The sequence below is a fragment of the Ictidomys tridecemlineatus genome, chromosome 4 (genome assembly GCF_052094955.1).
Source record: "Ictidomys tridecemlineatus isolate mIctTri1 chromosome 4, mIctTri1.hap1, whole genome shotgun sequence".
NCBI classification, from domain to species: Eukaryota; Metazoa; Chordata; class Mammalia; order Rodentia; family Sciuridae; genus Ictidomys; species Ictidomys tridecemlineatus.
The window spans coordinates 3024312-3041397 of record NC_135480.1 but is presented as its reverse complement, the minus strand read 5'-3'; the positions used below and the strand labels follow the sequence as shown (position 1 = coordinate 3041397).

General features: G+C 59.4%; 1 protein-coding gene and 1 long non-coding RNA gene across 12 annotated transcripts in view; one reads left to right on the top strand and one right to left on the bottom strand.

Moving 5' to 3' along the window:
* Positions 1-15390, top strand: part of LOC120889511 (uncharacterized) — a 32996-nt gene extending 17606 nt beyond the window's left edge. The window contains exon 3 of the long non-coding RNA XR_013437357.1: positions 93-15390. This is a non-coding gene — a long non-coding RNA (uncharacterized LOC120889511). The remainder of the gene's footprint in view (positions 1-92) is intronic.
* Kcnq1 (potassium voltage-gated channel subfamily Q member 1) overlaps positions 1-17086 on the bottom strand; it is a 293896-nt gene that overhangs the window by 209792 nt on the left and 67018 nt on the right. The gene's annotated exons all lie outside the window — the stretch shown is intronic.

Genomic DNA, 17086 nt, shown 5'->3' with positions numbered 1-17086 from the left:
TGAGGGCAGCCAGCCAGGTTCCCAGCACGTGGCCACTGTCCCAGGAACCAGGGTGTCTGAAGTGAGCAGCCTCTTCCCTTGTGCTCCCCCAGGCTGCTGAGGACTGCCCTTCCGCCCAGGACCAGGCAGGCAGCCCTGGGACGCCTACTTTCCGGGGTCCCTCTCTTTCCTACCAACCCCACAAGGCAGAAGTTTCCAATGGGGCAGGAAGACGGCCTCAATGTCCCCATCTGCACCGTGGTGGGCGAGGTGAGTACTAATGCCAGTGTGCACTTGGCATGACCTGCAGCCCACAATCCAGCTCCCAGCCAACGTGAGCATGCAGGAGGCCCTGCGGGGAGCCCAGGCTGGAGGCTGAACCAGTCCCCCATGTGGAGCAGGGGACGGCACAAACCCGCGAAGCCACAGCGCGTGCGGCCTGCAGGCCTGCTCCAGCTGGAGCCCTGCCCGCCCTCCCTTGGGAGTCCAGCATGGGAAGGCCACTGTGCGACTGGGTGAGACTGGCTGGCGCTGCCCCACACCACTGGCCTGCCAGGGAATCACTGAGAGGGTGGCCGGATGCTGCCATCTCTGGCTCCCAAATGTTAATTAGGACAGAATAATGTTCACGCCATCCAGCCTGTGTTCAGGGCCAGCTCAGTGGACAACGGGAGACAGTTCGGAGAAGTTTAATGCCTTTCTCATGCAAAAAAGCGTGGGGAATGTGACCCAGAATCTGGGGTGGCCCAAGGGAGAGCCAGGGGTGCTGGCAGCACAGGCTCGGTGGCTTCTCCGAGGGTTCTGGTCCCAGCTCTGCCCTCAGCTCCTGGGAACTTGGGCGGGTGGCGTTGGGGAGTGGCTGAGCCCACCCGGGCAGATGCGTCCCCCTTCCCAGAGCCGAGCCTGCCCTGGTTGGCACTCAGGGTGCATCTGCCGGCTGGATGGAGGGAGGAAGGGGCTGAGAGACCAGAAGCAGGCACTGGCGTGGCTGGGGTCTCTGAGGAGCTGGTGCTCAGGGACACTGTCGTGGCACGGTGTGTCTTTGGCTAACATCAAACACCAAGCTCCTGGTGCCTGACGCCGATGTGGGGGTGCCCGTGGCTTCATGGGAGATGGCTCCCCTGACCACTGGTGGCCCTGGTGGGAAGCAATAGCACCCCAGGGGCAGCAGACCGTGCCCGCTGACTGACCACACAGCAAGTTTCCCTCATGTTGAAGTACTTTTCGATTATTTAAAAGCCTTCCCCAGCATCCTAAGCAGAGTTGAAGCGCTGATGTGCTTGGGTACACCTGGAAGTGGTGGCATTTGGATGACTCAGGGAGCGCAGCCACCCCGCTGGAGGGGTCAGGGGCGGAGTGATGGGGAACGACTCGGACCCCAATGCCCGCTGGCTTGGTGCAGGGCACTGGGAGCCAACCTCTGCCACACCCCCGCAGGCGGCAGGCCAGAGCCTGCTGACCCCACCATGCTCCCAGCCTGGCGCGCTCTGCTCTGGTGGGGGTGGGCTGAGGCTCTCTCCTGCAGCTCAGGCCGTACAACCAGCCATGAAGTGGAACTAAAGGCCCAGGTGTGTCCCAGGAATCTGCCGTCGGTCCCTCTCCTGTGCCCCCCACTGTCCACTGTAGGGTCAAGGTCCACGGGCTGCCACGTGGGTATCTTGGCCTAGTGCCTGCTGAGAGCCTCCCTGCTGGCCCAGGCACCCAGGGGCCCTGGGTCCTCGGAGCTGCCTATGTGGGATGCCCTCCCCACCTCACTGTGCCTGCCTGCTACCCTCCAGGTCTGCCGGCTCCCCCACAGCTCAGGGAGGCCCACCCACCACTCCTGCAGGACCACCCACTGATAACCACCAGCCCTGGGCGTCCCCTGAAGGTGCCCAGCATCTCTGCCTCCCAAAGGGCCTCTCGGGGAGAACCATGAGCCACCTGCAAGACCAGGGTCAGGATCCTGGCCCAGGGCGAGGAGCACCACCCTGAGTGCCGTCCACTGATGTGAGGAGGCGTCCTGGGCCAGGAGCCAGGGTCTCTGCTGAGACCAGTCAGAATAGAGGAATGCAGGGGCCACTCATCCTGGCCACTGTCCTTCAGACCAAAGCAAGGCTGCCTCCTGGCTCAGGTGGCTTCCTGGAGGAAGGTCTGGGGACATGTCTCCACACCAAGTTCAGATCCTCAGCTTCCACCAAGCCTCCCACAGCAGGGCCTCTGCTGCCGGTTTTTCAGGGGGGCTGTGGGGTCACCTGCTGTCGCCTGGCAGAGAGGAGGACTAGGGCCCAAGGAGGGTCTGCCAGGTGGGATGGGGCATGGTCATCCTCAGGTTTGGAAGTGGGCCTGGGGCAGCAAGGCCAGTCCCCATCTCAGAGGGCAGATGCTACCCCACAGGGACATACCTGGGAGTGCAGGGGTCTGGGAGCAGCCCCATGGTGGGGAAAGGGGTACAGGCCAGTGGCTTGTGGGCTGCAGCGATAGAATCCCAGACATGATAGGCCTGGGAGGGAGTGGTGACCCAGAGACATGGCAGCCACGAGTGGACAGCTGGGTACTGGATGACACAAGAGTCTAGGCCAGGCTGGAGTGAGGGGCAAGGGCCCTGAGGAGGCACAGGCCTAAAGGCCCCATGACCGCAGCGCCTCCTTCCTCCCAGGCCGGGGAGGAGGCGGCCAGGCATCAAGCGCCATCAGAGACCCTCCAGGTGCCCTGGGAGCATGGGCACAAGGGGAGGCCGGGCATTTCCCCGCACTGGCCCTCTGCGGCCAGTTGTGGGCTTTTCTGACCAGACTTGAAGGCAGTTGGTTCCAGGTGCACTTCCCAACGAGCCCCTGCAGAGCCCGTCTGCCGGACGCAGCCCCTGGCCCACCCCAAGCGGAAACCCAGACCCACGGGCCTCTTGCCGCTCCTTGCACCTGGCAGTGGTCACACGACTCAATGAGAAGACAAAGCTAGTGACTCGGTTAAGGTCGTTAGGACCTGGGTGGGCGTCTTTGCAAAGATCCGCCACTGGCCTTAAACTCGTGCAGGGGTGTCAGCATCGCCAGCCCTGGAAAGGCAGGCAGAAACACCCTGAGACGCAGCTCCTGCAGCTAGGGCGGCCACCCCAGAACAGGCCACAGAAGCCTGCGCCCTCAGGCTGTCAAGTGGGGACGTGGACTTTCCGTCCACTCGCTTCTGCTGAGAACCGGAACTGCTCTAGAAAGTTCTCTCTCTTTCTTCCTTAAAGGCCACAATTCCTGGAAAAAACCCACATCATCATGTCAGCTAGGCAGTTCCAGCCAGGTCTGCACCCAAAGACAGGAAGCAGGGCTGAGGAGACGCGGCGTGGCCACGGCCACATCAGCCCTGAGTGAGCGGAAGGCCGTCCACCCCCTCAGCGGAGAGACATGCGGATGCAGGCCATGACAGGCATTCACCTGGGGGACACTGCTCAGGCAGGCAGGCCAGGCACCGAGGACAAGCAGTGTGTGTCTCTAGCCCGAGGCCCCACGTCACCAGGTAGGAGGGAGGGAGACGGCAGAGAGCAGGAGTCAGCGTTTGACAGAACAAGGCCAGTTTGGGAAGATGAGGATGTTCTGGGGGTGGGTGACGGTGACAGCGCACAGCAGGGTGATTGTGCCCAGCGCCCTGGACCACGTGCCTAACCACGGTCCGGATGGGGAATCTTAGGTCGTGTCTCTCTTAACCACACTTTAAAAATGAAAGCAAGCGGGGGCCAGGGGGAGGGAGGAGCGCGGCTGAAGGCACCGGGGTCCCCCTGGGTGGTGGGAGCCCTCCGGAGCTGGACCAGGTTTGTGTAGCCCTGTGGCTAGAATGCCACCAGCCACCAAGTGCAGCAGTGCATGCTGGGACACGTGGGGTGCACCACAGTGAGGTCCTGCCCTGCAGCCTGGCAGCCCCTCGGGTTGGGTGTCCTCTGGGCCTCTAGGCCACCAGCAGCCACAGTCTATGGCCCCAGAGAGTCAGACAGCCAGGACCCAGCTGCCAGCTCGTGGGTCTGGACACTGTGAGGAGACCCTGCAGGCCACTATCACGCAGAGGGCAGTGAGGTGGCCAGCAGGGAGGCTGCGTCCCCTCTGGGAGGGACGATGAAGGAAGCTCACAGAGGCGTCTCTGATGTCACCGTCATGTTATCTCATAAGGAGAAGTTAATTTTAAACATTAACGACTGAGGATTGAGGACTGGGCCTTACAGAGGGGTGGTCAGGGCAGGAAGGCCCAGAGAGTGAGAGGGAGGGAGGCCTGGCTGACCTCTCTGGTGGCCCTGTGAATGCTGAACAGGGCAGACTTAGGGAAGCAGGCCTGCGAGACCCTTGGCTGGAGTTCCTGGCACAGGCCGGGGGCTGTGGGGTCCTGGGGTTAGGGTATTGCCCTCCTAAGCCTGGGGGCTTCAATGAGGGGGGATAATGGTCCCTGTAGCAGAGACCAGCCAGTGGGCTTTAGGGCCAGCTGTTCCAACTCAATGTGGGCCCCGTAAGCCACAGCAGACCAGCCTCGGCGTCCCTGGGAGGGTCAGCTGGCCGGGGCGCGACGCAGGCATGCAGGCTGCTCAAAGCGCCCTTTGTCCCAGGGCCTGCCTGTGGCCAGCTGCTCCCAGCCGCCAGCCTACGTGGAGGGCTCCTGGGCCCCGGGTGACATGTGCTGGGCACAGCTGGAGCCCTCCAGCCATGCTGCCGCCGCCCTGGGGAGCACCCTCCCCCACCAGAGCAGCCCTGGCCTGGGGCAGGTGCCATGCCCCCCGCCCCACCCCACCCCCGTCTGGCCAGGTGAGACACTGGGCACTGGCACTCTGAGGAAGCAGCGAGGACCGTAGGCCAGTGCACAGGACAGAGACAGGACCTAGGAGAGACCCCCTGCCTGCCCAGCCCCCGCCCAGTGTCCCCCTGCCTGCCCAGCCCTCCTGTCCAGTGTTCCCCTGCCTGGCCAGCCCCTCCTGTCCAGTATCCCCCTGCCTGCCCATACCCCCTGTCCAGTTGTCCCCCTGCCTGCCCAGACCCCCTGTCCAGTGTTCCCCTGCCTGCCCAGACCCCCGTCCACTGTCCCCCTGCCTGCCCATACCCCCTGTCCAGTGACCCCCTGCCTGCCCCAGGCCCTCCTGTCCAGTGTCCCCCTGCCTGCCCAGACCCCCTGTCCAGTGTCCCCCTGCCTGCCCAGACCCCCGTCCAGTATCCCCCTGCCTGCCCAGACCCCCGTCCAGTGTCCCCCTGCCTGCCCCAGGCCCTCCTGTCCAGTGTCCCCCTGCCTGCCCCAGGCCCTCCTGTCCAGTGTCCCCCTGCCTGCCCCGGCCCTCCTGTCCAGTGTCCCCGTGCCTGCCCCGGCCCTCCTGTCCAGTGCCCCCCTGCCTGCCCCGGGCCCTCCTGACCAGTGTCCCCCTGCCTGCCCCGGGCCCTCCTGTCCAGTGCCCCCTGGTCTGTGAGCACAACCAGGAGGCTGGGCCAGAGCCTGCCCACATGGTAGTGGAACCGCTGTGGTTCCCTGCTCCCTTGGGCCCCACCGAACGCGCAGTCCACGGCCTGCAGGCTCGGCCCTCCACACCTGGGTGCCCAAGGTGTCCTGAAACGGGCCAGCTTCCTTGGGCCCACGGGAGTCCTAGCAGGAGAAGACGAGGCCTCTGAGAAGCTGACCACTGCTAGCTGGACATCTGAGTGCCAAGAGCCCCAGGACAGTGGCCTTCCCCAGGAGTGGGTTTTGGATGCCACCGGCCACGCATCAGCGGTTGCTCTGTGACCCCACCATGAGGGCAATATAGATCTTGGGGCAACCCTGAGCAGCGCAGAGCCACTTTCCCCCCGAGAACTAGCCCCACCTGCCAGCTGTCCAGGCGGCCATTCTCCACACTGAGCAGGAGAGGCCACAAGGTTTGCTTGGTCACCATGGGGACAGGGTTCCCACCTACCCGGCAGCCGGGCCTTCGAGTGTGTGACAGCTGTCCTCTGGTCCTCTCCCAGGCTCCCCTCCAGCAGGTGGCATGAGGCTCATGTCCACGGTGGCTCTCGTGGAGCTCATGAGGCCAAGGTCACAGACACGGCCTGTAGGGCTAGGTGGCCCCTGCCCTGTGTTCCATACCCGGGCAGCTCTGGGTGCTAGGTCCAGGTCTCCTTGCCCCTCCCTCTGGCCTAGTGGGAGCCACGTCCAAAGACCTCACTACACTCTCCAGGCCTAGTGGTCATCCCAGCCAGAAGACAGCCTTGCAGAATGACGGAAGTGCAGTGTGCTGCCCAAGGGCGCCCCTTGAGCAAACTCCACCTGCAGGCCGGGGCTTGGGTGGTCCCTTCCGCCAGCTCAGGAGCTCGGCTCCAGGCCTCCTCCTCATCTGTAATTCCCAATGCCTGTCACTCATGCACCTGAGTGGGTCTGAGCAGGAGGCAGCCGGGGTGGCCAGCCCTGTGTGTGCATAGTGGGGGGCATCTCTGGGCAGAGAGGGCCAAGACCAGACTCAGGCCACACCCATGGACCCAGCACGTTCCTGGACCCATTATCAGGGCCAAATGCTTCCCAGGATCGCAGGCTTCTGGGCCCAGCCTCCTGAATAAAGGCTGCCCACCCAGGTGGGGAGAAGGCCCCTCGGTGACTTTAATTCCACATGTGCTGCCGGCGCCTCGTGGAGGCGGACTAGAGTTGCATGCATTTCAGGTGGTTTAACGAGGTGCCTCTAGCCCTGGGACCCTGCTCGCTGTGAGCTAGCGAGGTGGGGGTGCCCAGGCCTGCCCGCACCTTCCTCCTGGCCTGGGTGTCCCCGAGGTCAGGAGGCAGACAGGGCTTGGCAGCCGGCGACACCTAATGAGGTGGAGGAGGCAGGCGGTGCTGAGAAGAGGCCCATAGGCCAGCCTGCTGACCCCGCCCCAAACTGGGCCCCCAGAGATCCCAAACAAGCAACCGCAGAGGGCTGCCCGGCCCAGCACACCAAACCAAGCCATGGCCTCAGAGGGCAGGCCTCAGCAGGCTCCACGAGGGGGCACACAGGCACAGGCGCACCCGCCTCACTACGGCCGTATGAGGGGTGAAGGGCACCCTCTGCGGAGTTGCCCATGTCACAAAGCCCAGCAGGCACTGTGGGTGGTGGCAGGGGATTGGCATCAGCACTGGATGGGGCAGAGACCCAGGGCCTTCCGTGCTGCATGGTTTAGGGCACAGCCACCTCGCCACGTCCCCCGTGTCACCTTTCTCCTCGTTGTCCAGGACAGCATTGCTCAACAGCAGAACAGTCAGCTAGCTCCCCCCCCATATTCTAACAATGTATTTAGGATGGCATTGGGTTTTGATCAGAGAATCTGTCCAGTTAAATCTCCCTATTTTGAGATGTATTAAGGTTCTTTAAACAATTTAACAAATTGTTTCAAAAATGTCCTGTGGGCATAAGGAACCAAAATGTCTCCATTATTGGGATCCAGAAACAGAGATCTGGTCTGAAACAGTCCTGGCACTCTCTGCCACTCCTCCCACGGACTGGGCTTTGTGACCAGGGAAGGCAGGAAGGATGCACGGAGGATGTGGCAGTCTCCTGGCACTTCCACCCCCTGGAACGCTCGCTTCTGAGACCAGCTCTGAGCAATGCAGTTTCAGAACGCTCCTGGGAAGAGGGGCCTCGTGCCAGCCCTGCTGGGCTCCTGGGGGGGAGCTTCTCACCTAGGTCTGAGCCCAGCTCAGGCTGCAGGCCGGTGACCTGAGCCCTGGTGGCTGTTTGAAGGGGGTAAAGTAGTGGATATCTGCTCCATAGCTAGATCATAGGAACGGGTTTTTCAGTTTCCTGTTAGAGTAGGGAACTGCTCAGGATCACAACAATTGAGTCTCTGTCCTTGCTTTGTGTCTGCTAGAATTGTTCTGCAAGAGGTGCGTAAACCTTCCATGTTTAACCTGCTCTTCCCTGCACACTGGTTTAGCTTTACACAGTTTACGCTGTTAGTTGCCTTAACATTTATAGTTAGGCCTCCCCCCATAAGTGGTGCCATCCGTCATCCACACTCATCATATCTGGACTTCACTGTTGACAATAATGTCCTCCCTGTTTGTTTTTTTTCCTGAACTTTATATTTGTATGTAGTTTCTTGGCATATTTTTTGCCATCCTTTTATTTTTCAATAGTCAATTATTGGTTGGGTTTGCTTAATTCTATTGAACGATTCATCTGTTTAAAATAAAAATCAGGGTGGGGTGTAGCTCAGTGGTAGAGCACTTGCCTAGCATGTGCAAGGCCCTGGATTTGATTCCCAGCTGCAAAACAGAATCAAACAAACCATGGATACTCCTGACATTCTCTGTCTTTTAACAGAGGAATTCGGGACATTTATATTTAGTGTACAATTGGATTCATTTGATCTGATTCTCTTCCTTTTCACACTTGAGGTGGTACCTGTTTGGTCCTCGCGCTCTGACATTTCTTAGTCGATGGGTGCACTGCTGTTCCCTTGGTGTCTCATGAGTCTGGACATCTAACCACACTCTGAGCTCCCCTGGTTCTCTACAGAACTGAACAAGTGCCTATCTCAAGTCTGTTTCCCCTCCATTGACTTTCCTGAGGTTTCCTTCCAGTGGAGGAGACCTCCTGTGTGGCTTCTTTCTCCCTGCGCTTCACCTCTGTCACTCTGTGGGGAACAAAGCCATCTCCAGCACCACTGGACAGCCAGGTAGGCCAGAGGGTCTCTGTCCTGACGTGGAGGCACAGAGCTCAGCAGAGAACGTGTTGGCAAGCATGCGGTACAGGTGAGGTGACTCTACACTGGCAGGCAGCCTGGCTGCCCCGAGGTTTGTGTCCCCTGGATTCCATCATCCTCTGCTGGTCCTGGGTCCGAGCACCCTCAGCCCCCAGCCATGGGCTCAGGTCCCTTCCCTAGCAGTGCCTCAAAGTGGGACCAGCTTGGAACAGGGCTGCAGATGTGCCTAGGTAAGATGAGGTGGTGGGAACCAGATTACTGGAACAGTGGGGGCCCCCACCCAAGAGGGCTGGTGACACCAAGGCACAAGGGCGGAGGCAATGTACCAACCAAGGACCAAACAAGACTCGAGCAACCACCAGCAAGGGGGGGATCTGACAGGCTCTCCCTCGTCCTACTAAGGAGCCACACTGTTAATGCCCAGTCCTGGACTTCTGACCTGCTGGGGCAGCAAGTGGCACCAGGTTGTCACCCAGGCCAGGCCAGAGAGTGGACGAAGTCCCTGCAGATGTCCAGAAATGCCTCTCCCAGGAGGGGTCCCCACTGCGTTGGTGACGGCGCGCTTGCTCCTGGGGGATGTGTGGCTTGCCACTTCCCCACACCACGGAACTCCTGCTCCGAGGATGGACTCGGGCAGCTGGAGCATCCAGTCCAAGGACCAGCAGTCAAAGATGGGTGTGTGGAAGAGACACTCTGAGCAGTGGGAAAGGCAGATGGAGCTGCCTGGAGCGCAGGCCCTGAGCCCCGAGTCACACCTGGGGCCTCTGCACACGGAGCGGCCCCCGTCAGCCCCCGACAACTTGTGGTGGGGGAGCGTGGGCCCCAGGACGGGGAGCTGGCAGGCAGCCTTGCCGTGCTCAGGACACAGCGTCCCCTTCCCGGCAGGCGATTCCCGCCTCCAGCCGCCAAACGGACACACTTTCAGGCCACTGCTGATGCCTCCTCACACCATGAAGCCCACCCCCCACAGCTCCCTTAAGTGGGGCTGGAATGGAGAGGGGGGGGTCCCACCTGGAGCCCACTAAAGTGTCCTGGTTAAGAATTTACGCAGGACTTTAAGTCCAGCAGAGCAGAGAGACTGGGGGGCAGCGCCTGGCTGGGGTGCCTTGTTCTGGAAGGGTCCCTTCAGCAGTACAGGTGAGGTGACTCTACACTGGCAGGCAGCCTGGCTGCCCCTAAACACAGTGCTGTGCCCAGATCCCTGTGTTTAGGGCTGCGCCGGGCGAGTCCGCAGCCCTCTCGCTGTTTACCGACGGCCGGGTGCCCTGCTCGTTCTGCAGATCTAGAGATTTTAATGACAGGCGGTGAATTTAGACAGTTTTTTTTTTCCTTTCAGGAATGTTTTAAGGGATTGAGAGGAAATTGTGCACGGATTTTGCTGTTTTAAGAGCTAATATGTGAACAACTTCAGAAGCACGGTGTTGTTTTAGGGCTGCAGTTTACACAGTGAGGGGGACACACACAGCAGCTTGTCCTGGGCTCTGGAGCCTGTCTCCTTGGGTTCACTCCCTGGGGAAGGGGCTGCCTTCCAGGGGAGCAGAGCTAAAAGGGAGCACCAGGTCTGAGCCCAGCTCCCACCACATCCTGTGCAGGATGGCTGGGGAGGGATGTGATGCTGGGTAGCCAGCAGCAGGTGGGGGTGGCAAGGGGCTGGGAGCAGCTCTGGGGTCCCTGGGGTGGGTCCCCCTGCACAGGGCTGCCTTCTGACTCTTGGGGGCCACATAGCCCCTAAACTGCTCAGGAAGGTCTCCCCTGGTGGTCTGTGTCTATATTCAGTGGGGACGTCTGCTCCTTGGGGACAAACACCTTTGAAGAGACAACCAGAGAGCCTGGCCTGCTAACGCTAGTGCAAAACTCCCCACCAGAAACTGCAGGCTTCACGAGTCCCCCCACACCCCAGGGAGAAATGCCAAGCTCCCGCAAGACGGCGGGCGGCCGACGCCTCCCAGCTCCCTCTGATGCACAGCCAAGGGCAGGATGGGCAAACGGAACAGAGGCCACCCTGCGTGGCATGGGTCACAGTCCACAAGTCTCAGCAGGTCCGTGCGCCTCAGGACCAAGTGGGCCTCAGGGAGGGATGCAGGGTTCCACTCTGAAATCAGTTGGTGTCGCTCGCTGGGTTCCCAAGCAAAAGGGGAGAGGAGGGCGGCCATCTCAGCAGGGCAGAGGCCGCCGACAGAGGTCCAACAGCCGTTCTTGACGGCTCTCTGTTCCCAGCAAACTGGGGAGAAAAGGAACCTAGCCTGGTCAACAGCACCTGCAGAAGCCCCACAGCGAACGTCACTCCCACGGAAAGAGCAGTGCTCTGCCCTCGCGCCAGCAGCAGGAAGGGACATCTGCTCTCTCCTCACCGCTGAGAGTGGAGCGGGAGGCCTCGCCAGTGCTGTCAGGGAGAAACAAGAAATAAAAAGCATATGGATTGGAAAGGAAAAAATAAGATTAACTTTATTTGGGACAACATGATCGTCTCCATAGAAAATCCTAAAGAATCTACAAAAAACAAACAAAAACAAATGAACAGAAATCCCTCTAGAGCTAATTAGGTTAGCAAAGACACAGGACACAAGGTCAATATGAAAAAATCAGCTGTACTTCTACATCCCAGCAGCCAACAGTCCAAAAATGGGATGGAGAAAAGGCGTCACTTAAGCTGCTTCACAAGTACAAAGCACTTAGTGACATATCTAGCAACTTCTATGTCCTGGGTCCCACAGGCTACATGGCATTCCAGGTATATGGTCGCATGTTCCCAGTCAGAAAACTCGGGGAACACTGGAGCCTGTCTCCCCACCAGTGCAAGGCCGTCGGAATCCCAGCAGGGTTTCATTTTTTTCATGGAAACCGACGGCTGATTGCAAGATTTACATGAGCATGTGAAGCCTGGCAGGCATCACACTTCTGAAATGAGCAAACTTGGAGGATTAACAGGACCTGATTTCAAGGCTTAGCATAAAAGTCACAGTAATCAGGACAGGGCTTTGCTGGCAGGACAGATCACAAAGTCCAGAAATCGGACCCACACACACGGCCAACTGATTTTCATCAAAGGTGCCAAAGTAATTCCATGGAAAGAAGTTGCTGGGAAGACGGGGTAACCACATGCAGAAAGACTTGACCTCGATCCGTGCCTGTCACCGTACATAAGATCAGACTTGAAATGAATCGCAGATCTAAACAAGAAATGTGAAACTGTAGGGTTTTTACAGAAAACAGGAGAGAAGGCTTTGTAACCTTGGATTAGGCAACTATTTCTTAGAACACAAAAAACATGAACCTTTCAGGGGAAAAAAAAAAAGCCTTGATGAATTGGACATCATCAAAATTAAAAACTGCTGCTCGTTTGAAAGATCCTGTTGGGAAAATGCAGAGATGGAGATTGGGAGGAAATATCCACAAACCGCAGATCTACAAAGACTCGCGTCGACACTGCGGCCCCAACTCCCCCAGCTCGGAACCAGGAAGGCAGCACCCCGCGGTTGGGCTCTGAGTGCTTGGTGGACCTGTGAATGGCACGTGTGCCAATTAGTCCCTGGGGTGCAGAGGGAGCCCCCACACGAGGGCCGAGACTCAAGACGCAGACAACACTCAGTGCTGGGGAGAGTGTAGCCGCCTCGGCGCCCGCTCGCAGGCCGCCGGCGAGGGCACGGCGCCCACAGCCTCTGCGCAGGCAGCTTGGCAGTTCATCGGGACGGGAAGCGGCCTGGCCACAGGATCCAGCAGCCCCGCTCCCAGGCCCCGGCCCAAGAGGAATGAAGACATGATCACTCCAAGACCTGTGCGCACATCCTGCAGCCCTCGTCACGACAGCTGGACGGGACGGCTCAAGTGTCTGTCCGCCTGTGAACGGATAAACAAACTGTGGTACACTTTATCCTCTCCAAACAAAGGAAACAAACTACTGAACGCAGACCGTGACACAGAGGAGCCCCACACGAGCCGTGCCAAGGGGTGGGAGCCAGGCTCGGGGTGCACGCGGCAGATTCCAACCTCATGACGCCGGAGAGGCGGCGGGCCGCACCGTGTTCCCTGGTGCTAGGCGCCCCCGGGCGTCGGCATTGTCTCTCCCTGGGACCCAGGGGGCTGACAGCTGCAGGCATTTGCAGAACCCCTCGAACTGGACACGTATCGAGGGGAGAATGGTCAACAGCCCTGAGCCCCAAATAGGAAGCAATCAGAAAATCATGAAACCCATCTAAGACACACACACACACACACACACACACACACACACAACAAATGTGCCCCGGTTGTTAAGTTGTTAAGAGTTGTTAAGAGTCGCTAAGTCGAAGATGTGGGTTTTGGAGATTAAACACGACACCAAGCCCCTGTCTCCCCAGGGTCCTTCCCAGAAGCTCCTGGCCTCCCCCTGGACCGCCCTCGGGGCCACCAGGCTCATGGCCCTGGAGCCGTCTCCCTGCCTGTTCCTAGGGACCTGTGAGGGGTGTTGCCTGTGTCCCCGGGGCCCATCCCAGCATGCCAACCAGGCCCTCCGTGGGGGTGGGTGGCAGCTCAGCCCTGCCACTTCCTGCTGCCCCTGGACCCCGGCTCAGCTGCTCAGGTGACTGCCCAGTCTTCCCCCTGTCCAGCCCTCCTGCCATCCCTTTGACCCACATGACCTGGGGAGGGACACCAGGCCAGGGGGAGGCAGGGGCCGTGGCGTGGAAGAACTGCAGCCAGGGTCCAGTGGCCTTCCCCCACCCGGCCAGGCCAGCAGGGTCCCTCCTGTGGGACTGAAGTGCCATAGGAACAGCCTGGAGACAGTGAGGGCTCAGGGGTGACAGGGTGGAGGCTCGGCCTCACTGCCGGAGTGACGTCCGCGCCCCAGCCTGATGTCCCTGGCCCTTGACATGCAACGCTCGCCAACTTCGACTCCAAGTCATCGTCGAGGACCTGGGAACAAGGCCACAGCCAGGCAGCCTGCCTGGATGGGGGCTCCATGGCTCCAGCTCCGGGCTGTCCTCCCAGGGCCTTTCCACCCCTCCCCGAGGTTCGCCGGCTTCCCTGCCTCCTAGCATCGAGCCCAGGGCCCTGGCCAAGGTGTGTCCCAGGGCTCTGGGGGCACCAGTGAGCGGCAGCTTAGTCCTGCCACTTCCCTGCTGCCCTCGGCGGCTCCCCAGGTGGTCTCCCCACCTCCCAGTGCCATTCCATCCAACCTACAGCCACCAGGGAGGGGCACTGGTGAGCGGGGGACACAGATGCTGGGTCCTGCTCCATGGGGCTCCTGCTGGGGGGCAGGGGCCACAGGCAGGGCCAAAAGCCCCGACTCTACAGGGCCACCCACCCCAGGCGGCACAGGAAAGGGGTGGGCGAAGGGGCCATACGCCATTGCTGTTGGCTGCCCACCGGGCCTCTCTCAGGTAGGCCCTGGGTCCTGCGCCCGGGGAAGGGCCACACAGCACACAGCTGCCCGTGTTCCATCCCAGCTACTCTGTGAGGAAGCTGCGCTGTGGGGAGCAGTTCCTGGAGACGCCCTGGACTTGGGCTGTTGCCAAGTTCTCTATGAGCTGGACCCACCTCGCACTTAGCCTCCATCAGGCTTCCAAGGCACCCAAGGGCATGGGTCAAACTGAGGCCCCAAGATGCCCCCAGCAGGCCAGAGGGGAGGCGTGGGATTCCAGGGAAGGCCAGCCAAGGAGAGGTGCCCAGCCCAGGGCCCCTTGAGGCTGGGAAGCCCCCTTCCCAGCTTCCTGTCTCCCCAGGCTCATGTGGCACAGCTGGACAGTGTGGCCTGCTGACAGAGGGCCACCACACTGTTGGGGACCCAGAGCTTCCAGACCAACACCGTCACCAGAATCTGCCCCCTGGGCCTGCTTCCTCAGAGGAAGTGCCGTGGCACTGACCCGGAGCCAACCGAGATGAAGAAACCAGGTCCTGCCCGGGCGCCCACACCTGTCACCAAACATCCTCTAAAGTGCTGTTTTTCCAACCCGAGCAGCTCAGGGGCGGGGGCTGCGAGCGGGAGACAGGGCCCCTTTGTTCACTGCCACCGTGTCCTTGCTTTGCCCCGGGATGGAGGCATCCCCCTCAGCAAGTCCATGTGAGCGTGCGCACGTGCAGCTCCTGCCCAGCACCCCACGCACATGCCATCACGCGTGTGTGCGCCCAGGAGCACGGTGCAGGCTGCCCGGGGCGCCGTCCCCAGCCTCCCCAGCCTCCCCACCCGACACCTCTGGACCCGCTCAGGAGACTCCCCTAGGGATCGTGAGCTCCAGAGGCGTCTCTCAGGACACCCCGCTGCCCCTACAGGTCTAGAGAAGGGAGTGGAGTGGAGCGGCTGTGGGGAGCTTCCTCTGTCCAACGTGGAGCTCTCAGACGGCCAGGCGGGCCCAGCTAGCGGCAGCAGGCGCGTCTACCCTCCCTGGGTTGCCATCTTGGTGCAGATCCATTTCTCTGTTGTGTTTTCTTGAGAAACAAAATCTGGCAGAATCAGCAAAAGACCTTGGCCCACCTCCCTGGAAGAGCTGGATCTGAGGTGTGCGTCCTGCCTCCAGCTCTCCCAGGTCCAGGCTGCTGGACCTCAGAAGAGGGGTGCCGAACCCTGGTGGCGGATGCAGGGCCCCTGCTCTGGCACCAAAACCTGAGCTGGAAAGCAGCCCAGCCCCTCTTCCTCCTGGACACCCCCACAGCAGTATCTGGTCCTTCACATTCCCACTGAGACCCCAGACACCTGCAGAGGACACCCTGCACCCCGTCCTTGTCACGTTCTTAACCAGGTTTACACAGCAGCACTTACATCATTGTAATAACGTGCAGAAATAAAACGACTCCAACTGCCGTCTTGGTTTGTTAAAAAATTCCTCTGTGGTCTTACCACCCCCCCAGAAACGCATTGTTTATTTAGCAATTAGTCTACTTTCTATTATTGATTCTCTTTTGAACTCTCATTTAAAAGTCAATATTTATCTTTTTTAAGCACCATCCAACTATCTATAAAAATCCATTGCTCTCTCATATTTCTAGATTCACTGTTTTAAAAATCACTGGATAAAGGTCACTAGTTTTCTTTTTGTAATTAAAAAATTTTTTGACCGGCCTTCTGATTACAAGGAAAATAAGAAGTCTGCTTTTCTTTTCTCTTAATAATTTCATGTGTAAAGACATGGGGTCTACACAAAGAAAGCACCATGTGAACTGATTAAAGTATCAGGGTTGCACTCTGAGACCGACTCCAGAAATGTCCCGTCAGCAGGCTTGGAACCTGGTACGAGGGAGACTGACAGGGACGGCTCGTGACCCCTAGTATGGGCAGTGGGGGGGTCAGAGGACATGGATACAGACCATCAGCCAGAAAGAGAGGCCAGGAAACGCACAAGGTGACCCTGGGACAAACAGCCCTCCTAGAGGTGTCCTGTGAACAGCCCACGCCTCTGTGACAACCACACGTGATCATAAGGGACAGGCACAGAACAGGAGCGTCCGTCGTATCGATAAACACAATGTGCTCAACTGACCCGACAGGGTAAGAGTGTCTTAACGACTCCAAAAAAGGAAGGCTCAATAGCGTCTCCCATAAGAGACGCCTGAGACGCGGCCAGCCAGAGGCTCACAGCGAAATAAGTGAAAATGGTGTGCCACGCTAACCCCAATTATTTAATAAAGAAGGAAAAAAGCCAGAGTGGCTGTGTCAGTATCAGACAAAGCCAATTTCAGAGCAAAGAAAATTACCAGGGATCAAGAAGACAGCTTCCTGATGATGAGCACGACAGTTCATCAGGAGGACAGGCCCCTGAGCACCGGCTGCCCAGCAGCGGAGCCCTGAATCGCACAGAGCGGAACCCACCAGCGCTGGGAGAGTGGGCACAACAGTCCTCGTCGGGGCTGGGTACTCAGGCCCCTCACTCAGGGCTGCTGGGGCAGGAGGAGGAAACCACAGAAGGGACAGTGGGCACGGGCAGTCGAGGCACGCATGAGCCGACATTTATGGAACAGCCCTCCCGCAGCGGGACTCACACACTGTCCTCCATGCCATAAGCCAGGCCTTGATAGACTGCAGATATCCCAATCATAGTGTTTCCTACAGCTACGAATGTACGGAGGCCCGACCAGCAACCGAAAGGCCCTGAAACACACTCCTGAACAACCCGCGGTCAAGGGAGAACCATGATAGGGGACAGCCCCGGCACTATGTGAGAGGGACCTCACTCCCACCTTCAGAGCCCCGCAACAGCTCCCAGCAGGGGAGCAGAGTGAGAACTGGCAAAATCAGCAGAGCCCAGGCAGCCAAGAGGAGGAAAATCCAGTGAACCCAGAAGATGCTTCTCAGACGTCAGTAAATCTGCTAAAACTCCAGCTAAACTGATCAGTATAAAAAGAAGAAAAAGAGGTAAAAGTTCCCAATTCCCAGAAGCAGCAGTGATATGGCGACCAACGGTACTGCTGTTGGAAGGGTGATGGTGTAGAACTACCAACCACCCATGCCCAGAGCACCACCTGGCTCACAGGAAGCAGTTCTTGCCAACGCACCACGGACC